Raw genomic sequence first — 25,652 nt, 5'->3', positions numbered from 1 at the left:
GGTTCTGGCATTTGTCTCTGTGAATATATTCTTTAAGCAACAATTTGCAGCCAAACCCTAGGTCTCCACAGGTGGGAACTGACAGGGAAAAAAAGCATTTTGTGCCTATTTCTTTTGAAACATAAAAGTTTTCATCTCTGCAGGAGCAATTAATTTTCCCTGTTTAAAATGACAGAGAAAAAATCCTTATCTTTGCTTTTCATTCTAAGAGCTCAGGGAATACAGTATGGGAGCGAAGGCATGTTGATCTTTCCTGTTTCCCTGCTGAGCCAGATGAGTTGATTTCTGAACAAGATTCTCAGTATTCTATTAAGGAGTTAGGAATCTGGTTAGTTACTGTTGAATGCTACTAAGAGATATTAATAATGATAATAAAAATTTTAAGAATCTGCTTTTTTTCCAGCACTTTTAAAGGTATTTGAAAATGTTCTCACAGCTTTACTAGCCAATCTCTACTCTACAGTATTAAGAATGTCCAGTTTTCCTCCCTGCTGTGGTATGAATTCCCAAAATTCATATATTAGAATCTCTTAACCCATAATATATCAGGAGGTGAAGTCCTTGCCAGGTGATTAGATTATGAGGGTGGGGCCCTCAGGAGAGAGATTAGTGTCCTTATAGAAGAGGTCACAGCAAGGTCCCTTTCTCCTTTTTCCAAGTGTGGACACACAGAGAAGTTGTCAACTATGAATTAAAAAACAAGCTATCACCTGAAAGCAAATCTTCTAGCACCTACATTGTAGACTTACCAGCTTTGAGAACGATGATAAATAGATGTCTGTTGTTCATAGATATCCCAGTTTATGGTATTTGGTTTCAGCAACCTGAATGTACTAAGATTCTCCATCTTTCCTGTGGTGTTAATTATTTTATTTTATCTCCAACATAATAAAAACTACAGAATGCAGCTGAAGACACAATGGTCTTTATAGTCTTATAGAAGTAGTATTTATAGAAGAAAATAGAACTCGGAAGTCAGGCCCAAGTTTAGTATTTGGCTGTACTGCTTATTAAGCCTTTGAAATATTTGTCCTCTGAGTTCTCAGTTTCTGGTCTCTGTAATGGGTACAATAACTTACCTATCCACCTGACAGATGTATGGTGAGGGTCAAGTCAGACAAGACCAAATAAGCCCTTCATTAATAATTAAACCCATTTTAACAGCATGGTTTGCTGACTTAAAATAAGTGCCTGAATAGAGAGCCAAAATTTTGCCAGTATTTCCCAGTTCATCCCACAAGGCATATTAACTCTCCCAGAAGTTACTTAAATAAAAGGAAAAGAAGAATTAAAAACCCAACATAATGAGGTTTTTAGGGAAACTCATGGTGCTGTGGTTTTCAACTTTAATTTCCTTAAAAACAAAATATAGTAAAAATACCTGCCCTAAGCTTGCTATAAATTTTATGTGTGTGTGTGAGTGTGCATACCCTAGACACAAAAACCAACACACAATAAGTACTAAGTTAGTGTTTATTCCTTCTCCCTACATGGTTCAGGCACTCACTCAATCTGGCTTGTTCTTGGTTTGAGAAAAGCCCTGGTCTTTCAAAGTGATCATCAGAGTAGGTACCTGAGTCTATGTGGTGGAAGCTGGGAAACATCAGCTGCTAATTGGGTGCCACATAATCTGAGGTCAGAGACTTTGCTCTATGTGGGATATACCACAAGACAAAGAAATAGGGCCACTTATTTAACCTAGGGTTAACTTTTAGAACAGTATTTTTCAAATTTTGTTAATAGAACCCATATTAAAAAGCAAATTTTATGCAATGGTCCTGTATCTATAAGCATGCACATATATAATCAAAGACATAACTTGATGAAATAATCCCTAATTTTACTATCATTAGTTTAACCTCTTTCTATTCTATTCATCTAATTATCTTTAAAATTGTATTTTATGATGCACTAATTGGTAACAATCCAAAAGTTCACAAAAACAACTTTACAGGTCTCCAAGCATGATCTCTAGCCCCACAACTTTTTGATTGCTGCAGAACATGTCCCTGACAAATAAGTCACAAAAGCAAATTTTATTGTTTTACAGTAACAAAACAAAGAAGTCATAATCATGATGGTTACTTTAGATGATAGAAAAAATACACAACAGGAATAAAATGTACTTTGTTCTTTTTTTTTTGATTGTTTAGTTAATGACCCCCAGAGAAGAAGTTCAACAATTTCTCTTCACCTGAAATGCTAAGAATCTTTTAATAGCAATAAAAGGGAGACATCTGTCTTAGGTTTTCCCAGCCCTGCTAAGGCAATCACTTCATCACACTCTGCCACTGTCACCATAAATAAGACCTAGGTCTTACACACGTTCCTGCTACCTGGGACAAGCCCAGAGCTAAATCACATCTCCAAATCCAGCCTTGATTGACAAATGCACCAGTTTCCCTCAGACTTGGAGAGTGTCCTCTGCTGCAATGTAATTAGAGTTTTTAATTTTTGTTTTTCAATAGAAGATTTCCTAGAAAAGGAGCAGATGAATGAATGATTGGGATCAGCATAAAACCTTCTAACTTTCTCTTTAGTGTCTAACTTGCATCTGTTCAAGTAGGTTTGTTTTATTAATGCTTACTAGCCTAAAGCTACTGTGATGATGTTAAAGATGCAGTGTTAGCACAGCACTGACATATAGATTTGTTTTCTATGAGAAAGAAATTAACGATTACATGGGATATTGAACCCCTGGCTTTCCTCCAACTTTCTGGTCTCCATGTTCAAAGGGAGGATTAAAGGTAGAGATCAGAAAGTGTTCCCCAAGGGGATTACTGTTAAGAACTGAGTAGGGATCAGGATAACACTGACTCAAGGCCAAGGCGGGATTTCACCTTACCTCCACAGGAGACTTGACTTCCTCCTTATCACTCACTCCTTGACCATCAGGTGATCCAGATCATCAGGTAATTGGTGAAGAAGGAAACAAAGTTGTCTCTTGACTCCTGAAGTATCCTAGCAGCAATGTCAGACAGAATGCAGGATTTTATTTGCCATAAATGCTGGAGACCCTTCGTCACTAAGCATAAGACAGTGTAGCCAACTCCAGTTTGATCCAGGCTTGCATTTTTATTCAAGTTATTGAAACATGGAGCATTTGGATTCAGTTTCTAGGCAGCCATTCTCTTGGATTCTAGGGACTACACAATCGCAATGCAATACATCCATGGAAGCATACGAGAGCAATGATGGTGGCAACGTTCAACCACAAGGAAAGGCAGGGGCAGGAAGACCATATGCCAGTAAACTGGTCAGTGATTCAGGTCAGATCTTCAGGCCTAACAGAGATCAGAAGGTGCCCCAGAAACCAGGGGCTGGATAGAGGGAAAGCTGCACTAATGGACTCCTCAGAACAGGTAGCCAGGAGCCTGGAGTGAGGCTACCCTGTACTTCCAGAGCTGTGTTCAGACCTCATGTTTCAGATGTAAGAAAGCTAGTTCTTCTCCTGTGGGAGAGTCCCTCTTGGGAATGGTTGCCACTAGTTCTGGGTCAAGGAGAGGTAAAATCTGTGGCTGGCCAACCCGCATCTCCTATGCATACACAAGGAAACTTGTTAGGGTCTGTAAACAAGTCAAGATGGCTCCTGGCATTTTGCCAGAGGGAGTGGTTTGTGAAGTAAGGCCAGCAAGCCATTAAGTGTGGAGATTCCTTATTGGTTGACTGCTGTATCTAGTTTATGTTAATTAAGATAAGATGTGTGGAATGTATATATACCCCTCCTGTCCTACAATAAACGGCTCCCACTCCTGCTGTATCAATCTACACAAGTTCCTCATCACCACCCACCCCCCCCCAGTTATTTTGCTGCAGCCGGTCTGTGGCAGAAACTGAGCTTCAGTTTCCTCATTTCTAAAATGGAATAATAATAATAATACCTACCCTTGTGGTTGTTGAGAAGTTTGAGTGAGTGGATGTATGCTAATCATGAGGTATAGTGCCTGATGCCATAATAATAACAGTAGCAATACTGATTTTATTCTCATTTTAACATTTATTTCCCATTCCTGGACAACGATGGGATTTTCAGGGACTAATTCTACCCACTCTTCTCATTCACTGGGCTTAAGAAACTCTTCTGAGTTCTGTAGGAGAAAGAGTATATGGGTCAATTGTTAAATCCCAAATCCCATATTTCTGTACAAATGTGCCGAAATCCAATACCAATACCCTGCCTTTATTCATAACCACCCCACAGTAGCTAGCTCTCTGGTACACTTTTCTTTTTATTTTTCATTGGTGCATTATAACTATACACAATATTGGGATTCATCATTACATATTCACACATACACATAACAAAATTTGGTCAATTTCATTCTCCACTTCTTCCCCTTTTCCTCACTTCTTTTATTCCCCTGCTCTCCTTTCTCTATTAGTTTCCCTTCCATTTTTATGGGATCCTCCCACATCTTTTTTTCCCTTTTTTCTGTCTAGTATCTATACAAAACAAAAAACATACAACTCTTGACTTTCTGAGTCTGACTTATTTTGCTTAACTTAGTACACATAAGATCCATCCTTTTTTTTTTTTTTTCAAATGACATAACTTCATTTTTCCTTATGGTTGAAAAAACTCCATTGTGTGTGTATGCCATAAATATATGCCATATTTTCTCTATCCATTCATCTGTTCATGGACACCTAGGCTGGTTCCACAATTTGGTTTTTGTGAATTGTGCTGCTATAAGCATGAGAATATATGACTCTGTATATGCTGTGTGTGTGTGTGTGTGTGTGTATATATAATATGACTCTGCATATTACTCTGTATATATATATAATATTCTGACTCTAGTTATTTTGGCTAAATACTAAGGAATGGTGTAGCTGGATCATATGGTTGTCCCATGACTAGTCTTTTGCAGAACCTCCCTACTGATCTGCCTAGTGGTTATACTAATTTACAATCTTACCAAAAGTGTATAATTGTGGCTTACTTTTCTTCAGTTATCTCACCTGCCACTCAATGGTGGAGTCACTAAGAAAACTTGAGTTACACAACAACCTGGATGGAGAGAGGGTGGCAGATGCTCAGCTCTGCCCCAATTTCCAAGTGAATAGCACAAAAGGATCCCTACGTCACTGCAGGGATCATTACAAAATATAGCCCTGGGCCTGGCTGGTGTGCACATCCATGACAAAGAGACTAGCAGGTAATCATTCCTTTGGGAGGAAATTAGTGTTCTTCCTAGGTGGGAGGCTGAAATTAGCTAACCTATGAGGACAGATGCTCTTGTCAAAAAGACACCTGGATTCTGGTCATAGTGGTACAGACCTGTAATCCAGTGACTCAGGAGGCTGAGACAGGAGGATTAGGAGTTCAAACTCAGCCTCAGCAACTTAATGAGGCCATGAACAACTCAGAGAGACTCTGTCCCTAATAAAATATAAAAAAGGGCTGGGGATGTGTGTGGCTCTGTGGTTAAGCACCCCTGGTACAAAAAAAAAAAAAAAGATACCTGGAAACTTCCCTTGGTTGTATGCTAATCATGAGGTATTCAGGGAAGGCCTGGTAGAAGGTGATGAGTCTTATCCTCACTCATAGAGGAAAAGGCTCTGACCAGCTCCAATTGCAGTTAGAACTTTACACTCCTCACTGAGCAGCCTCAGACTGAAGCATTTATCTATATTCCATAATTGTCAGACAGAGAGACCCAGGGCCTCCAAATGCTCCAAAGTTGAGCAGCTTCTCTCTGGCCACCTCTGGATTACTTAAACCCCATTCTAGGACACCACTCACTCCTTCACATGCAGTGTCTTTGCCAAACTGCCTCTTTCTTTTCACATTCTTTCTTATTCCCCAAGGACAAAGCTGAACATGGTAAAATTTCCAATAAGCACACTTCTAATTTTCAGATAGAGCCATTTCCATCATAGCCATCCTTACTTCCATCCTTGCTCCATGTTGATGTTGAGGAAAACAAAGTACTCTGGAAATTATGAGCCATCTCTAGCCTGGAGCAGAAAATATTCCCCCATGGACCCAGACTTCTAAATGGAACACAGTAGCTCAGTGACACGGCCTTCAAGAGCCAGTCCTGTGACTTGAGACTCCAGAGAGGGAATGAACATATGCTGTTGGGCATGCAGTATGACTTGTGATTAAGGTTTTGCTCTAGAGCAGGATGAGGCAAATCTCTAGAGAGAGTCTTGAAGCCATTGCAACACAAAGCAGCCCAAACAATATGTGAACACATGAACACTGCTGTGTTCCAATAAAATTTTATTTAAGTAAACAGTCAGTGGGCCAGATTTGTCCTGCAGGCTGCAGTTGAATGATACCTATTCTAGAGGAAACTATTCTTTATTTTTATAAAGCCATCCTTTCTTTCTGTCAGACCTCTTGTTTGTGGCCCAGGGCTGGTGTCCCTCACCACTTAACTGTTCCTCCTTACTATATTGATCATCCTTCTCAACTCCTTCCTTTTTCCATCTTTTAGATCCTTAATTTCTTTATATCTATATTTCATATAAAAGAAAGCACTTGCTTTCCATATTGTCATATAATCATCTTCATCGCACATCCATTCAATACTGGACTTCTTCATAGCTGTTTTTGAGAATTTGTGAAAGTTTTTGGATGGCATATTTCATAAATATTAGCTAATAAACTGACAAAATTGATATGTCTTGCTTCTTTTCCTGAACCAGTTCCACCCACTACCTCCCCAGCAGCTGTGTCTTGGAAGCAGCTCATGTCTAGGTTTGGGCCTCTCTGTGTTGGAGGATGAGCCTCTGAGAAGGGCTGCCTCCAAGAATCTCCAGCAGCTGGTCTATGCCAGTTCCTTCCACTTACAGCAGCACAACTGGTCATGAGGGAATAAAGGAGCCCTGGCAGAGGCATGAGTGGTACAGCAAGGGACAGAGCGGCTTTTAGTAAAGGTCCCAAGGGCAGAGGCCTTCCATAGCACTCAGCACAGGCGTGTTCCACCCAAGGTGCCTGTGGCTGAAGGCACCTCCTTTCTGCATCCTGGCCTCATTCATCCTGCCTTTTGTCCTCATCTCTTCCACATGTAAGTCTCCTTTCTCTTATTTTGCAAAAGGATTGATTTTTAATCATGCTAATCTTATTGCCTGGCCGTTGTCAATGCGGAGCTGAAGTAAGTGTCTGAGGTCACAAGTCCAGGGGCAGCAGTTCCTCTAATTGTTAAGGAGATGCTCAGAAGCCATTTGGTCACCCCATATAGTTTTTTTTCCTTGGGAAAACTTTACCTGCTGAGAGTGCAATCTTAGTTGCCTGCTGTGATTTTGTCTCCAGAGAGGGTGTCATGTGAGATGTGGCCCAAGTCCAGCTTGCTCTTTGTCTCCTAAGGTAAGATATGTCCTCCTCCCATGCCTCCTTGGCCTCTAGCTAATTTCACTGATGCACCAAAGCATCCATTTTTAATCTGGCCAAATCAATTACAAATGTTACAGGTTGTAATTACCCAAGGAACTCCTGAAAACTAATTAATACACAATCCCCACAATAAATTACAGCTTTCCTTTGGGTTTATGTTCCAGAAAACTGTTTTCTGAGGAGGCAGAGAAACAGGGTTGCTCCGTCTTGCCAGGGACCATCACGAAGCTTCTCTTTCTTGGACTTTGCTGTGCATTTGTGGGTGTTTGTGAGAGGTGGCTACAGGCAGCATGCCAGGGCTCTGGGAGATAGTCACGTCATCTTTGTCCACTTTGAAGAATTTACCAGAATATCCACAGTACTCTGTCCCATCATTTTACCACAGAGAGAAACATCAATTAACTTGGAAAAAATCAGAAGCAGGAGCTGCAGATGATGCTGGGGAGGAAAGAGAAGTGACCTATTTCTCTAGTTCTGAGACCAGGAAAGCAGTGTTAAGTAACAAGCCAACAATGCATTTTTCAGCAACAGTACCTGCCAGGGAAGAAACACAAATGCAGACTTTTTAATTTTTTTTTTCTTTTTTCTCCCACTAACAACAGACATAGATTCTTGGACCTTGCTAAATCTCTAGGCACCCATATAGCTTGTTTTGCATTTGGAAATCAGACTCAAAAATTATATCAACAATAATGCAGGACATTAGCTCATTTATATCCGCACACTTGAAGACCCTTCACCTGAGCTGACACGTGAAGTGTAATTCAAAATTGTTAACATCATTATCAGCACAAAAGGGGAAACAAGCGAGCAAACTTATAAACATTCCAAGCATGGAGTCAGAGGATGGAGAAATTTAGAAACAACTTTTATGTGTCAGGAGAGCCAAAGATGGCTGAGAGAAGGTAAATGCTCTCTGAATCTTTATCATAATTAGAAGGTTCCTATGGGGGTTGGTGTGTGAGTGGTAGTTGTCCTGTGTGTGTGCATAGATGTATAGTGTGTGTTTAGCAGTATGTGTGAACACAATTGTGCCCACAAGTTGGGTGTGTGTAGAGATATGATCCATGTCCACATATGTGTGATGATATATATATGTGATGTTTGTGTGTAGGTGTGAGGTTATACCTGTGTGTGTCTGTATTGGTGCATAGGTTAGTATTGTTGTGTGTGTATGTATGTGGTGGTAGACATGCATGCAGGTGTCTTTCAGTATGCATATTTACATTTGTATGTGTACATGCACATTGTACGTATATAAGTACATGCAAGAAGGCACATATAACCTATACATGTAAACATTTGCACATGTTCACATGTGTGAGAGGATGCACTGTGTACCTTGCTTATGTAAGTCTGTGTACAGTCACATGTGTACACGTGTGTGAATGTGCACTTATGTGTACATGTGTGCAAATGTAGATGGTATGGGCGTGTGTGCATATATATGAAGATATACATGTACTTTTGTGTATATGTGTGTGTACTTGCGTCTATGTAGGTTCTATATGTGTACAGGTATGGTACATGAGTGCATTTGTATGTATAGAGGTGGGTAAGGGGTGTGTATAGATTGTGCATCTGTGCATGTGCCCGGGTATGTATACACATTCACACACACAGGCCAAAAACTTGCAATAGATCAGCTAAGATCCCCACTATTCGACAGCCTCTTCCCCACTTCCCTGTCACAACCCACATCCTTCTTTTTGCCTTCATATTTCCATTAAAATGACCAACTCTCCACTAGGAGGGCCAGAGGAGTGGGAGACATCTTGTTCTTCACTCACGTGCCCAGCACCTGGCCCTGAGCCTGGCTTCTGGCAGGAGCTGATGAAACATCTGCTGAGGGCAGGAAGTGCACACCACTGATGAGCATGAGGCTGAGGCGGTAGCTAGTGTGTGTGGCAGAAGCTCCCTTCCTACCTGCTTCCTCACCAGAAGTGCTGTGCTCCAGTAGGCAACTTTGGGTTCTGGGAATTGTCACTTTTTCTTGGCATGTTTGTTTTTTTAAAACAAATGCATTTTTTGAATTAGTGTGGAATCCAAAAGAATAAACCTTATAGAAATGTGAAAAAAATAAACAAAACTCTTTTCGAAATTCACTGTTTCTTTTCCTGAAATCTCAGCATCCTCCTGATGATTCTCACTTTCTCACCCCTTATATCCACTTGGTTATCTGTTATTTCAGTTTAGAAATGATTCACTCTCTCCCTCCTAGCTACTGCTTTATGAAAACAGTCATGCTTTCTTGCCTTTATCACTGCAAGGAAACTTCAACTGTCTTCCTTTTTCATTTCTCACAGTCCCTGCTACACACCTGGCCCAGAATACCTCACAATAGAAAGACCTCATTGTATAAGGTCAAAACATATGGAATTGACAATGGCCAACCCATCTTGAACTACAAACATTAGCAGTTCTGCATGACACTAGTATCTAACTCACAAATCTGTTTACATTCTATTACAATAGTTCAGACAGGGGAATTTTCTGAATGCCATTTCCTAGTCACTTTCTCAGACTTAAATAAGCATTTTTTTCTAGTCAGATTTCATTACTGTGACAAAATACTTGAGATAATTAATTTAAAAAGGAAAGGTGTATTTTGTTTCAAGGTTTCAGTCCATGAGCCTGGGGCAGCATGGTATTTATTTCATGGTGAGAGCTCATGGCAGAGAAAGGCTGTTCACCAAATGGAGGCCAAGAAGCTAATAGAGGGAGAAGAAGGGACTTGGATACCCCATCTTTCAGAGCACATCCCTGTGTTAGTCAGCTCTTTATCACTGTGAGAAAAAGAGTTGACATGAACAACTTGGGCTTACAGTTTCAGAGATTCAGTCCTTGGTCGGCTGACTTTATTGCTGTGGGTGTGAGATGACACAAAACAATATGCTGGAAGCGTGTGGCAGAGGAAGGCTGCTCAGCTCAAGTCAACCTAGAGTCAGAGACAGAGAGTGAGGCACCAGGGATAAAATATAGACCCCCCCAAAAAAAACTCAGCTCCAGTGACCTACCTCCTCCAGTCATTCCCTACCCACCTATGGTTACCACCCAGTTAGTCCATTCAAATAATTAAGACATCAATCAGATTAATCCACTAATAGATTATTGATCTTATTATCTAATCATTTTCCTTTTGCATTGACACAGGACTTTTAGGAAACACCTTATATCTAAACCATAATACCCCCAATGACCTAATTTCCTTTTACTAGGCCCTACCTCTTTACGTTTCCACTACCTATCAATAGCTTCATGGTTTGGTGACCAAGCCTTTAACATATATGCATTCATATATACAGGATAGTACAGAGTATTTTAGAACTGATTTCCCATATATGTTATTTACTAGATATTAGGCAGCAAATAATAGACATATACCATCGAAATGCATATTCAAATCAAATAATAAAGGATGTCTATATACACATTTAATACCTCTCTATATTGTTGAGTGAATTATATCAATTCTGAAGTCAATACACAATTTCTCTCAGCATAAAATCTGTCACAAAATCTCAGAGTTGGTCCTGACATCATTAATAATTGACTGAGTGACCTAGAACAAACCTTGTATAATTGTAAGCTCTATTGTTCCCCTCTAAAAATTTGGCACATGAGTAGCATGTAACTCACAGCCCAATGAGCTTTGCTGAAAATTAACAATAGATATAAAGTATTAAATATGGTGTCTGGAATTTATTAAATGCTCCACGAGGTTGAATGGCATTGTTCTCTGGATCAATACAAGGCCAACTCTTAGGATTCATCTTCTCTGGTCTTTTTCAGTGCTCTGTAACTTAAAGGTAACTCTGGAGGTATTTTTTCCAAATTCTCCTATGTTTTAGAGGAAGAGGAGCTTTTTTATTTAAAAAAAAGTTAGATGAATCTAATGGCAATCTTTCTCTCTTTTTAAGCACATTTTCTCTGAAAATGTTGATATATTTTTCTTTCCCTTAAAGAGTGTGTAACTAATTAAAACAAGTAAAAAATAATTTTAAAAAAGAGTGTGTATGAAGAAATTTTAAGCAGATTTCCTAAATTTGAGTGTTTTTTGCCAGTCATGTGGGATTCCAAAATGAACTTAGTCAAGTTGTTGTGGATATTTTGTAGTTAGTATTCTTTACTTCATTTTCTGAGAAAATATTGGTATTGCACTAAGTTTTTAAATGACACATATAATTATATCCTTGTTAATAGATACCAAATATTATCACTTAATACATGGCTCTAATTAATTATGTTTTTAAAATTAAACATCTAATTTCTACCAAGTTATATTTAAATAATTAAGTCTAATGATAATGAAATAGAGTGTGTGCCAGCATCTTCTTTATACATGCAAAATAAAATGACCTGTAAAATCAAGTCTAATTTCTTTTCCTTGACTAGCCAGTGCCTCAGCATTCTGGCTCCTCCTCCCTAGCTTCTTGTCCCACCAGCAACCACACACAGTTTATGTTCCAATACCTGGAAAGGGCTCACTTTCTGTGAGCACTTCAGTCTCCCATGATTCCAGGTCTTTGAGCATACTCTTCTTCATCCTGGGGTGTCCTTTCCCCATTTCTTTAGTTCAAGTCTCACATATACCCTCTTGGGGATACCTTCTCAGCCTCTCTCTAATGGAGTCACTAATTCCTTCTGCTGAGTTCCCAGAGTACAGCTGCCTGTTCCTCTGTGAGAACATCCCCTGAGCCAGGCATCTTGGTGCACACCTGTAATCCCAGTGGCTCAGGAAGCTGGGGTGAGGAGGATCACAAGTTCAAAGAGAGATCCTTTACAACTTAGCAAGGCCCGGTTTCAAAATTAAAAAAAAAAAATGTAAACAGGGCTGGGGATCTGACTCAATAGTTGAGTGCCAGTGAATTCAATCTCTGTTCCCCCCACCAAAAAAAAAAAAAATAACATTCTCTGGATAACACTGTGACTGGCTTTTGATCCCATTAGTACCCTACTAGGGTTCTCGCTCCTACTTTTCTGTCCAGCCATAGGACCTAGCAGATGGCAGATGAGTAAAGAGTATTTTTCTTTCTTTCTTCTTTTTCCTAAATTAATGAATACTTAAATAAACCAAAGAAAAGTTGTTTACAAATGACAAATGCTTGTAGAACAAATGGACAGATTAAATATATTAGTGACTAAGGATTTTAGTGAATTTAGGATTAATATGGCATAAGTACACAGAATAATGAATGAAAATCTGAATCCTACTTACATGTTAAAATCCAAAGTTAAAGACATACTATAAAGCAATACCATTGGGTTAAATGAAGTGATTTATTTAAAATATCTAGCAAATGTGTGTCAGTGAGCTCTCAAATATAGTAGAATATTCTACCGTGCTTCTTATTGTTGTTATTACTAAGTTGCTCCATAATTAGCAAATGAAAAGAATACCTAATGAACATATGTTACCAGATAATGCTAGAGCATCTACTTAGCAAAGCTATTTTTGTTTGCATTAAGGAAACTTTTGAAATCAATTATGATATATAACAGCTTAATTATATAAAATGAATAAAATAATTTTATGCACACACATATATATATAATGTTATTTGTTGTGCTTCTTATAATGGAGTGTCATGGTTTTGTTAAGTAATTAATTTACCACTTATGCCAAATTGCTGTGACATATTATGCATCATATTAAATTTTATTTTATGTTGTATTGTATATTTTACTGTGTTTATAATAAATTACCATGATTCTTCCTACGAGTGATATTTATTTATTCAGTCCTTGTGACAAACATTCTCAATGTTCTTTTAACAGGGTATTCATAATTTCTTACATCCTGTCATGCTTATGATCCTTGGAGACTATCTTCTACTGTGTTAATATTTTCATATTCAAATAAAGTCCATAATTATCCATTAAATATATACCCTTTCTTTCACTAGCCCAATTCAAGCTGTGCCTTTTTAACTACTCAAATCAAAATGTTTCCATGAAGGTCAACAGTCATGTTTATAGTAAAATTGATTCTTTCAGTTAATTCTCCATTAATTAAACTACCTTAGAATTGAATGTGGGATAAATTGAAATTGGTTTATCAGGGTCAGGAAAACCTCTTTTGGAAGGTTCTGATGACTTCCTCTCTTACATCTTGTAAAGAGATTAGATTTCTCTGCAGTTGGCTTATACAATATGGGAGTTCTTTCTAAACACTTCACATCTCTTAAAATACCATCTGTTGATACTTACCTACTTCGCTCAAAGGAGTGGCGCTCTCCGCATCATGTAATATCTCATAAGCATATCTACTTTATTTGTATTTTGGTTTTCCACTGCTTTCTCCCAACGATGTTGGTACTCACAACCTCAGCCACTCTGCCTGACAATCATGTAACTTCATGTTTAGGAAAAATGCATGTCGTAAAAGGGATAACCTATAGATAACAGTAAATATGCTACTTCTAACTAGAATAGAATGAGACATCTACAAAATTGTGGTTTTAGCCTGGAGTCAATTGTAGGTGGCAGCGTAACTGACTCTGTGCTCTGAGACCAAGAGCCATCTGGTTTGCTTCCTACAACTGAGATCAAAATTCATTGCTCTGTAAACTCCTCAGAATCCCCAGGTGTTTGAGAAGGCAAGGAGATTTGATTTTGTTCTTACAACAAAAAGGCCTGTGTAAAGAATTCTTTTAGTCTGTAACAATAGCAACACTAAATCCTTTTATCTGAAACCTGAGAGCCTGATAAAAATATAGAATTTGGAAGACAGCTCTTAAGATAACAAAATAGAGTCTTTAAACAGCCTAGTTGATTTTTGTTTTCTCATATGGACTCTGAAACATCTACCCCAACTTGCAAATTGTGGACTTCTATCCATCTCTTCTTTCTCCATCTTACCTGTTAACTGTTTGCTCTTGTACTTCTTATGAAAGAAGAAGTAAAATACAGCATAAAATAGAACATGAAGTAAAATAGAACATAAATATCTGCCTGTAGCAATAGAAACAGAATCTCTTGTGAGATTGCCAATTAACTTGAAGCTTTAGCAAATGATCTTGTGAAGAAATGTCCTTTGATAGCACTAGCCTCATTTGTGGTTTTAAAATGTAAGGAACAAATTCTCTTAAACACCCTCGCCCTTCAATTTCTGTGTAAGTCAAGTGGAGAGTAACAGGGATATTTGGTTATCTCTAATCTAGGACAGAATATAATCTTAATTGATTTAAAAGAAAGAGTTTACTTACCAATCTTTAATTATAATGTGTTGAACATTTTTGTGTACATAATACAATATCTAAAAAGAAGGTTTACAAATTAATAAAAAAAATATGTCTCAACCTCTATGAGGAGAGTGAGTGAATAGTGCAGTAAAATAAATGAGTAAACATTTCTAGCCTACATGATCATAAACATTTAACTTGAGAAAATAACATTTGCGATTGATGTTAGGATGTGGGGGAAATTGCAATTAGCTCTGTGGAGATGCCATTCCATGTTGAGTTTGCCTGAGCCAAGGTAAACAGCAAGCTCCACAGGAATTTGAGGTGAGGTAATAGACTGAGTTAATTTTAATGGTAAATTATATAAGAGACTATGGTTGAGCACTCAGAAGAAGGCATAAGTAGAGATCAGATTATGGAATTTACTTTTTTCTCACCAACTCCCCCAAATAGAAGATGATTATACCAAAGCATTCTTAAGTAAAGGGCCTGAGGCAGTGACTGGGGTTTGTGAGGGGCTCTTCCTACAAGATATCGATACCTTAGAATTTAGATTTCAGTTAAATCATTTATGCAAAGACTATGCTTTGTCAAAGTAATTCTTTAAAGCAAATGGAAATAATGAGACATATACACGTGCACATATAAAGATGCATACGTCTATATATCTATATTTAATTTTGTATTACTCTGAAAAAGGACCTGAGATAGCCTGGTTATAAGGAGGAAAGGTTTACTTTGTTTCCTGGTTTCACACCATGGTTGCTGGGCCCCATTGCTTTGGGTCTGGGGTGAGGTAGCACATCATCATGGGAACATGCAACAGAGGAGGCTACTCACCTCACGGTGGCCAGGAAGTCAAAAAAAGAAAGAAAAGGGTCTGGGGCCCCCATATCCCCTTCAAGGACACCCCTATGACCTAACTTCCTTCCACTAGGCCTCATTTCTTTAAGGTTCCAATACCTCCTAATAGTGCCTCACACTAATTATTAGGCCTTTAAAGCATGAGCTTTGGGGATACATTCCAGATCCAAACTGCAGCACTTGGTTGTCACTTTTAAATGCTTCCACCTATATGAAGCATGCCCCTCAACTTTAAAGATAAGTGCCTCCTTGTCTAACACTCACCTAATGGCTTACAGCCTCCTGCCTGCCCTCAAACTTCATGCTCATCAGTGCCATTGTTCAGTTAATTCCTACCCCTCTGGTATTGCTCAAGCATCTCCCACAAGTCTATGTTACTGTATTCTCATGTTAGGTTTTTTAGTTGCTAATATGTATGGCATTTTGAGGTTAGTGAGGAGGAGGTGCTTGTGAAAATGGGAATACTATCTGAATCAAAGCCATTTGAGTGTCCGGAACTTGGTCCCTATGGAGATGAGTTCTTCACATAGTTTATTACATTTGCTGTACCCTTAACTTTGACTCCTCAACATTGCTTCATGCATCTCTCCAAGATTTTTTTTTTTTTAGCTACATATCATACAATTAGGGATAAGTTCCTCGCAGTTTACAGTGAGGTTTATGAAGTTCTTTGTGATATCAATAGACTTTGAAATTTTTCCAATGGCGTTGCCAAGGATAAAGAAAAAAAAAGGGAGAAAAAGAAACATATGCCCATCAGGATCCTCTGCATAGGAGATCTTCTCACAGAGACAAGATTCATAATGATGTGTATAAATCCAAGCAAGCTTTAATTTCCTTTCACTTACTCTAAACCCTGTGGGGAAGGATGTGAGGAAATATCACAAAGAAGAGGTTGGGTTACAATCTCTTATCACTCCTTCTGCCTCTACATGCTAAAGAAAAGGAAGACGGGAGGCATCTTTTGGGAGCCTCAAGCATTTGGAAAGCTGAGTTCCTCTGCTTGGGTACAAGGAGAGAACTTCAGTGCCTGGGACCAGCAGAAGAGAGGTCCCATTCTGTTGTCTCAGGCGTTAGAGAGAGAGAGAGCCTCAGTATTATCCCCTCTAAAGACCCAGGTCCATGAGTCTGATTGTATCAGAAATGACCTGGCCAGAAAACATCCACTTCTTGCTACCTTCTAAAGTAGGACTGTGCTGTGAAGCAAAAATTAAATGTTCAGGATATGGGAGCTCTTCTCCAAACAGACACACACACACACACACACACACACACACACACACACACACACAAAACAACAACAACAACAACAAAACCCACAGAAATAGAAACAAAAACAAACAGACAAAAAACAGACCAGTTCATGTAAAATACAGAGCTAAAAATTAATCATGCTTACATTTGAAACATTGAAACATTTGAAACATTGATGCTGAAATTTAAACTGTTTATTCCCTCTAAGTTCCATCAGTCAGAATTTTATATAAGACATGAGGGTGGCGGGAAGGAGGAGAGAGCTTGTAATTGCATATAAGCCAACATTTTGAGGAGAAATGGTAGTAACAAAATAACATAAAATGTAATTTTCTGAGTATGAGAGGAAGTGAAGTTGTTCTAAATCCCAGTATCGGGATTTTCCAGCCACCTCCTGAGAGCCCCAATTGATGAGTCTATCAACTGACTTTGGAGATTTACAATCTGTTCCCTGCCCCTTCATTTCCCTATATGGGCTCATGGCCTCAAGTTGCTTTAAATCTAGCATCACTGTCTTTGCATCACCAGAACTATTATTTTCATGTCTTTTGTGAGCCAGTATGAGTCAAAACTGTTAACCAGAACATAAAATAGTGTCAGAGAGAGAAAAATGTGGAGGAGTTAAAAAAAAAAACGAGCACTTTTAGAATAAGGAAAGTACAGAGTAGCACATGATGTTCCTTGGCTGGGAAGTATAGATGGTGTGCATTTCTGGTGTAAGATTAACAATATACAGACATTTATAACAGTAAGAGTTCCATATCAAATAAGTGCCAAGTGGCACACAAGTAAACATGTTTATAAAATTATGAGTCAGAAAAAAATGCAGAGATTTATCATCTTATAACCTTTCTGAGAATTAAAACCTAACCTACTTTTAAATTTTTCATATTTTGTTTAATTTGCACTGAGAAATCACTCCTGGCCTTTCTTCCTAATGTTGCTTAGTTTATATCCCATAACCAAGTTTCTTTGTGGTTTTGAAGCATGTGAGAAAGGAAAGTCCATCTAATATAAAATTAAAGTGGTGATACCACTTAACACAGAAAGACCACAAGATAAACAAAGATCTAAGTGCTTTCAGCAAATGTGTACTTCTTTCCAGATGCTCTGATTCCTTTTCCCACAAGGAGAAATGCTTGCTTGCAAGTTTTAGAAAGATGGTGATGCTTTTTACAGAAGTGTGGTGCAGTGGGACACAACCACAGCTTGATTGTCCTTTGTCCTTGTAGGGTGGTTTCCCTTGACCTTTGAAGCTTCCATTGCACCATGTGTTCCACTATTCCAGGGACTGTATCACATGCTAATTATCTTAACTGTGCTCAATTATACTGTAGCATTTTAGTAATGAACCATGGGCATCCAGTAAAACCTATCTGGAGCCATTCAACAAGAAAATAACACGAGAAGGATAAGAATCAGGCATGGGAATGGGTATGTTTTAGATGCTGTAACAACAACAGCCTGAACACTGCTCATTTCTAAAGTGACAACCTGGCTTGCCCACACACACTGTCACTGCTCCAGTGGCATCAGGTTATCACAGGCTCAATTTCAATTCCTAGATTCCTAGGATCTGGATACCTCTATGGATTTAGTTAATTTCTTTTGGTTTCCTTTGCTACAGCAAAAGCCAACCATATACACAAAAGCACCGCTCTCTTTAACTTCAGTGAATGCAAAGAGAAGGACTGAAAAAATGGCTGCAGTCTGAGTCAGTGGAGTTTCATCAACTGTGTTAGACAATATTTTAAAGTGCAAGCCTGAAACATTGGTGGACCACTCAATATACAAACGTCTTCTCTCAAACACTAAAATTTTAGCAATTGACTCCTCTCCACAATGAGCCAGCATCTTATACATTTGTTCCTTCAGGCCACTTAGGTCAGCCCATTTTTCTTAGATGTTACAGGAATATAAGAGAAAATTTGCACTGTGAGATCAGTTGATGAGTGTCAGGGAACATCTCCCACACCATCTCTCTTTCCTCCTTCTGGCTTTTGCTCTCATTGTTTTACTCCACAACCCACTTTCTTCCCCTCTCATCCTCTATACCTATTTTGATGAAAAATTTGGTCCTCAGCTCCCTACACCATCTGGATGCAGTTGTTCAGTAAGTGATAGGACATTTATTTCCCTCCTTTAAATATAAGAATGACAACAGATTTTCACTTGACCTCTGGGTCACATGACAGAACCCATAACTTCACTTTTGGCTAAATTAATGTCACATACCAGCTCTTCCTCAGGCAATGTAAACTTTATACATAAATATTTGTTGATTGAATCATGGGACACAGGAACCTCTGGTCTAATTTAATTACATCTTCTACACTGTGAGTAACTTTATGATATGAAAAAATTATCTAAAACTTTAAGGTCTTACTTTGGCCCACTGTAAAATAGAAATGTCATGTCTACCCCATAGGTCTCTTTGCTTGCTCACTTATATTTTAACTGAAGGGAGAACAAAAGCAAAGCCCCTGACATACAGTAGGTGATTAGCAATGCTTGCCCTTCCTCCTTTCTCAATAGTGCCTACTGTGTTTCTCTGTCTGTAGGAAGTTCTTCACTACATGAGTAAACTTAGAAAACAGGGAAATAATAAATCATGTCCTTTCTCATACAAGTGTTGACTCAGTGAAAGAATTTGGGATGGTGTGAAGAACCTGAAAAACACAAAGCCCTGGGGAACCCTGCTAATTGTTTTGGGTGATGATGGTGAGATGTTTTATAGTGGGCATAATCAGTATATCCCAGGTTTTACAAGTTGTCTAATAGGCTGCTGGTGCTTCTTAGATGGGGCACAGTTTTCACACATCTCTTCTCCTGAAGAAAGCAAATAGAGGATCAAGGAGGAAAACCACAATGTGGCAACATGTCCAGATTCTGTCCCCTGGGACTCAGCCCCTTGAGAAAATCAGACGCTCTCCTCCAGTCTTCAAAGTCTGCAATGTAGACAGAGTTGCATTTCATTAGAAAGAGGCATTCTGCAGGGTTCAGCTTTTTCAGAAGGGAGATGGGTGATAGGCAGCTGGGGAGAGCATGTTGGATAAATATGAGTGTCTGGAATTTTAAAAGTGTTCTCCTCTTGCTTCTCAGTAGGTGGCTGCCTCTTGAGGCCTGGCATTCACCCAAGTCTTGAGCATTACCTCAGCATTTAAAGAGAAAACAAGTGCAAAAAAGAATCCACATCGCTGTGTTTTAAGCAGCATCAACATCAAGGAATGCCACAGGCTGGGTTTGGTTCACCCTGTTAGCATGCAAAATTATTTTGCACTATAGAAAGCTGTCTTTTCCCAACCAAGAAAACAAACAAAACAAAAAAAGCAGAACTAATTAAGATCGTCATATCTCAATAAATATGCAAATGAAAAATCAAAACAAAGAAATTCTATTTATCACATCATAAAGTTGCAAATTGCTGTACAGGCTGGTTGGGAAGAATTGCAAGGGATAGACAGTTCTAATGGCTTTGCTTAGACACTGTGTTTGAAAGCTGCATTTGTAGGTTTATGATTGCGAATGAAGATGGTGAACTTGCCAGGGTGAGATTACTTTTTACACATTTTTATCCAATTGTTGTGAAGAGGACAAGGGGGATAAAATTTCAGTTGGTTAAATTGTGAAAGGTTTCATGCTATGAAATGTGTTTCTGTTAATATCATTTTAGATAAAAAGAGACTAAGATTGCCATTTTACTGATGAAAACAGTAAGGCTTACAGAAGGTATTTCTGTTTCTCCCTTGGTATTTGCAGCCAGTATTCAAACCCCCAGTTACTTGTCTGATACCAAGTTTTTGTTTCTTTTCTGATTTACATTTTCTCCCTGTAGTTCAAGATTCCACAGCATCATGCAAAGTGATGTTTGGATGTATTGTCTACTGGATATCAGGGTGCCCAGTTAAAAAGGAGGAAATGAAATTAATTTATAGATGTTTTCTCCACATATTTTGCATATTTGGATATTAAGACCCACCCTATCAATTTGATTTATGTATAATGCTATTTCCTGTTATTTCTATAGAATTTCAGTTGCAAATGTTGATTCCTTCCTGTTGAATTCATATTCATTGAAAAAACAAGGCAAGAGTATGTTAGTCAGCTGAGAAAATCAGCTTAGAGGAGGAAAGTTTTATTTTGGCTCAAAGTTTCACAGGTTCAGTCCAAGGTCAGCTGACTCCAAGAAAGAAACATCATGGCAGAAGGATGTGGTGGAGGAAAGCTATTCAGTTCATGGAAGCCAGGAAGCAGAGAAGAGGAAGAGAGAGGGAGAGGGAGAATGAGAAGGATTGAGGCCAATATATGGTCCCCACATCCCAAAGGATCCAGTCCCTTCCACTATCTCTCACCTCCTACAGTTTCTACCACTTCCCAACAATGCATTCAAATACCAGTAGATTAATGCATTAATGTGATTATAACTATTATGATCCAGTCACATTCCAAGAGCCTACCTCTGAAGATTGCTGCATTCGGTTCCAAGACTTTAACACATGAGCCTTTGAGGAATACTCCAAATCCAAAACATAGCAGAGGAAAAGGAGAGAGGAGAAGGAGGAGCAGAGTGAGGTAGGAGAGGAAGGGAAAAAGGAGTGGGAGAGAAGAGAGAGAAAGTAACTGACATCCTAATATTTCAGAAGTTGCTGTAACCTAGCCTCACTACAGATATTTTGTCCTGAGGTAGCTGAATAAATGAGCTGCAAAGAGCAACTCAGAATAGAGTTGGTAGTTTCATTTTAGAAACTGCTCTCTGCTCTTTGTATATAAGATGCTACTTCTAAGGAGAAGAAAGTTTTCAATTGTCTCTGGACATGCTGCTTTTGGGTTCTGCTAGGATAACATCAGGGTCTTTAAGAATAACTTTAAGATGTTCTTTAAGAGAGACTTTAAGAATGCAGAATTATTTGGAATGATCATACAGCTAAAGAAATGGTGGTAGCATGGTACGTATTCACTGCCCTATTCCACAAGGGCAATGCAGCTAGAAGCCCAACTGATAGAAGGTCAACACACATAGAATTGCTTGTTACCATTGACAGTCATGTTGGACACAATGTAAATAATATGTTTAAGAGAGTGCTCAAACTAATTGAGCAAGAGAACAACAAAGAAGCTCTCTGATGTTTTCAAAAAAGACGTGGATGCAAGCTTTGCCTTCAAGATGGGAAGAACTGGCAGAAGTGTCGAGGACATGTTTTATTGCATTTTGCTACACTTGAGCAAATTTGTTCCAAGTAAGTGCGACAGTGGACTGGATGGTGGCAGGATGTCCACGTCAACTCTGACCCTTGCCAGGGACACCTGCCAACTGCAGTTTATCTTTTTCATCCATCCCTTTCCTTCTTTATCTTCACTCCTTTTCTTCTTCCCTTCTGTTCCTCTTCCTTTTCTCTCTTGACTTTCTTCCGTATTTTCCTTCTCTACATCTTCTCTTTTTATCTGCTTAGCCTTTACTTAATATTTTTAGATTACAAACATTATAATCCCCCCTTACTAAATAATCATGTTAGGCTTTAGGGAAAACATAGAAAATGATAATAAATAATTTGTGACTTCAGTCACTCTCATTATCTAAATAAATATAACTACTGTCAAATGATCAATGTATATTTTCCAATCATCTTTCCAACATGTTAAGTAATTTTTAAAACAAAATTATGTCTTACAAACTCATTGCTTTCTTATGAGTTCAACTTCTTTCCTACTGAAGTAAATTGTTGAGCAGATCTGTTGATGGCCTATGTTTGGGTAAAATATTTCATTCTCATTCAAGGGAACTAAAGGCTTTTGCTTTGTTTGTTCAGAGTTTGCAGTATAGAATCATAATTTTGGATTCATTTTTCCTTGTAATTCAAGATATTTTTTTCTAACTGTGTTTAGCTAATAATAATAATAATAATAATAATAATAATAATAATAATTATTATTATTATTATTATTATTATTTGACTATTTCAAGTTAAACTCTTCAATCTGGAATTATTTTGGATTTGTAGAAAAGTTGCAAACATACTACAGAAAGTTGCATCATCTAGTTTCCCTTATTGATTTTTAACTGGGAAACCTACTGTGAGTGTGAATGTCTGTCATTTAAGGGTGATCTGTGTTTCCAATTTTACCAAATTTTGACCTTTAGCGATAACCATTGCAATAGGTATAATTATGGGCTTCATTTCCCTGCTAAATTGTCCTCTTTTCCAGAGTAGTTCTTCAATTTGAGAACTATCACCTTTCCATTATCTTTTTGAATACTGCCTCTTACCAATTTACTTTAAACTCTACATCTGGAAAGCTTTCTTTTCTTTCATGAATTCTCTGTTGGACTCTCTCTTTTGTGCTGTGTAACCACTGAATTAAGCTTTTTATTGAATTCTTTTCATTTAGAAATAATCTGTTGAATATTCAATCCACCTTTCAAAAGTATTATTCTTTTCTGTGTTCCAGAACTTATTCTAATTATTTAATCATCTTCAATATACTTCTTCTATGATCCTATTCCAAATTGCCATACAATTTAAAGTTTGTGGGTATCTGTTTCTGTTGCTTTTTATATCTGCTGACAATGGTTGAAGTGGTTTATTTCTTGATGTGATTCATAATTGTTATTCTCTGTGCATCTTTAGCAGTCTGTGTCCTTCATGTCTTCCCATAGGAGCTCTATATGCCCTCAGTTTAAAAAAAAATCCTAAATTGTAGTTTTATTTTTGTTTCTGATGGAGCATCAGAATTTCACCAACTAGAGTCAATTGTTTGTGATACATAATATAATTTGAACTCCAATTCTTCTACATAATCTATGTTTCTATTTTATTTTTGAGTATTTTCTCCTCTCAGTCTTTTCCTATTTATTTAGTCTTTTCCTAATTATTACATTATTAACATTTTTCCTATATTTATGACTCAGTTTCTTGTTTCATTTCTGAACTTATATATAGTCCATTGACATTTTTACACTGACAGGTTTTATAACAATTACATATCTGTTCTACAAACATTAATTCCAGATTAGCCTTGCCATATATTTGCCAAAGCACTTATACTCAATTCTCTAAGACTGTAACTTCCCATTGTTGAGATCTTCATTTGGTTCCTCTTTATATCACTTGGATTTTATCAGGTTCTCTTCTTACCTACCACCAGCACTTCCCTAAGGAAAGCAAATAGCTTTTGTATTTCTAGAGGTCTTTCCTATTTAATAAATCTTATTTTGTGTAACAACTTACATTACAAAATAACTTGGACAGATTTTAATCTTCTTTTTGCCCTTTCTGGAATCAGTTTCTGTCTTCCCACATTCAAGAGCATTAAAATCAGTCTGTGTTTCCCATTTTAAAAGCATATTTTTATGCTTGCATACTTACATACTTTTTCCCTTCATCTTGAAGTTCAAGCTTGTACGCTTCCCAGATGCAAGTCTGCTGGCCCACAAGAAGAAGACAGTGTTGTGTGAATAAACAGATGGTTACATGAGCAAGATTTAATCTTGCTGTGGATCATTCAGTCTGCTTTTATTCCTGGCATCTGGCAATTCCTTTTGATATGCAATTCAAGTTTTTCTCTATTTAGGATTTTTTTCTATTATATCTTTGACCTATGTATTTACCATTACATTGATCCTTTATTGTTTTAATTTCAGATCTATTGTCTTCTTTCATATGTGTCTTTAAATTATAATTTTTATCAGCTACATTGGCATTTCCTTACTTTTCTTTCATATCTATTATCATTTTTATGTTTTGGGTTTATTCAATGGGATTATGCAAATTTTACAAGCTGAATTCCTTATCTATAATCTTCTTACATAAATTGTCTCATCATTATCCTGATCATTTTTACATATGAAGATTTTATTTTGCTTGGCTATATGGCTTCTTTAAATATTGTTAACAATAGGCATTTGATTATTTTACACATTTGAAATATTTTCTAGGTTTTCATATTCCTTCAAATATCAGATTTCAGATTTTTGTTTTATTTTCAAAATATTTTTGAGGAGTTCAATTGCCTTTGGAAAGAATTCTATCATATGTTTTATAAAGTGTTATTGACATTTTCTGTTAATATTTTTGTAATGCATTTTCTTAGCATATTCAAACTGTATAGAATTATTTATTGAGATGTGATGCAGGACTTGATTTCATGCCAAAGTTATTTCAGGTATTCTATTTGAAGAATAATGCCCATCTTATCATGTAATAAGTTGTATTTAGAATGGAGCCCTTATTTCAAACCTTCTGTTCTACTGTATTAGCTGCATATTTTTTGAACTGTACCACAAAGTTTTGTACTATAGCTAGTAAAGAATCTGAAGGTAGATTATTGAAAGTACTCCCCTGATTTCTTTTAATAATTTTTCTTTGTATCTAATGATTTTGTCAATGATTTGATATTCTAGTTAAATGACAATTTTACAAATTCTTATAATTGAATAAAATATTCACTTTAATATGATTTTTTATAAATGTCACTTTCTCACTCACAGTGATATTTGCTATTTTTTCATGTAACCTACATATTTCTTAAGAGTTTGGTGACTGAACATTTTGCATACCTTGATTCTAATATGTGGAATTCTTTATTGTTACATTAAAGTTTAACTGGATAATATTCAAATAGAAAAACTACTAATATTTATATGCAAAAGATCACCTAAGTCAGCTCTGATTTTTTCTCAAATGTTCTTCTTATTGATTCTCATTTTCAAGGTACAATCATATGCATCATCAAATGATATTGTTTTTCTCTTTCTATATTTAAATATCCTGGTTTTTCTTGACAAATTTTATTAAACTGAATATCCAGAAAAATTATAATTAATTTTGCTACTTGACATATGATTCTTGGTATCAATTTTAAACTGAATGCATGTGATGTTTCATAATGATTATATTACATATGATGATGGCCATTGGCATTTTGATTGAATTAAATGTCTAGCTTAATTGTAGAAAATTGACAACTTCATAAGATTGGCTTTTTATTGTGATAGATGCTTTCTATCA

General features: G+C 37.3%; 1 protein-coding gene and 1 long non-coding RNA gene across 3 annotated transcripts in view; one reads left to right on the top strand and one right to left on the bottom strand.

Moving 5' to 3' along the window:
- Agbl1 (AGBL carboxypeptidase 1) overlaps nt 1-25,652 on the top strand; it is a 704,812-nt gene that overhangs the window by 665,084 nt on the left and 14,076 nt on the right. The gene's annotated exons all lie outside the window — the stretch shown is intronic.
- Nucleotides 3,975-8,791, bottom strand: LOC144378012 (uncharacterized). The gene is made up of 2 exons (XR_013439438.1): nt 7,219-8,791; nt 3,975-4,088 (listed from the first exon to the last, which is right to left on the bottom strand). It is a non-coding gene; the product is annotated as an uncharacterized LOC144378012 (long non-coding RNA).

This window comes from Ictidomys tridecemlineatus, chromosome 5 (genome assembly GCF_052094955.1).
Source record: "Ictidomys tridecemlineatus isolate mIctTri1 chromosome 5, mIctTri1.hap1, whole genome shotgun sequence".
Lineage (NCBI taxonomy): Eukaryota > Metazoa > Chordata > Mammalia > Rodentia > Sciuridae > Ictidomys > Ictidomys tridecemlineatus.
The sequence above is the reverse complement of the archived record's forward strand: the minus strand, read 5'-3'. Positions and strand labels throughout refer to the sequence as shown.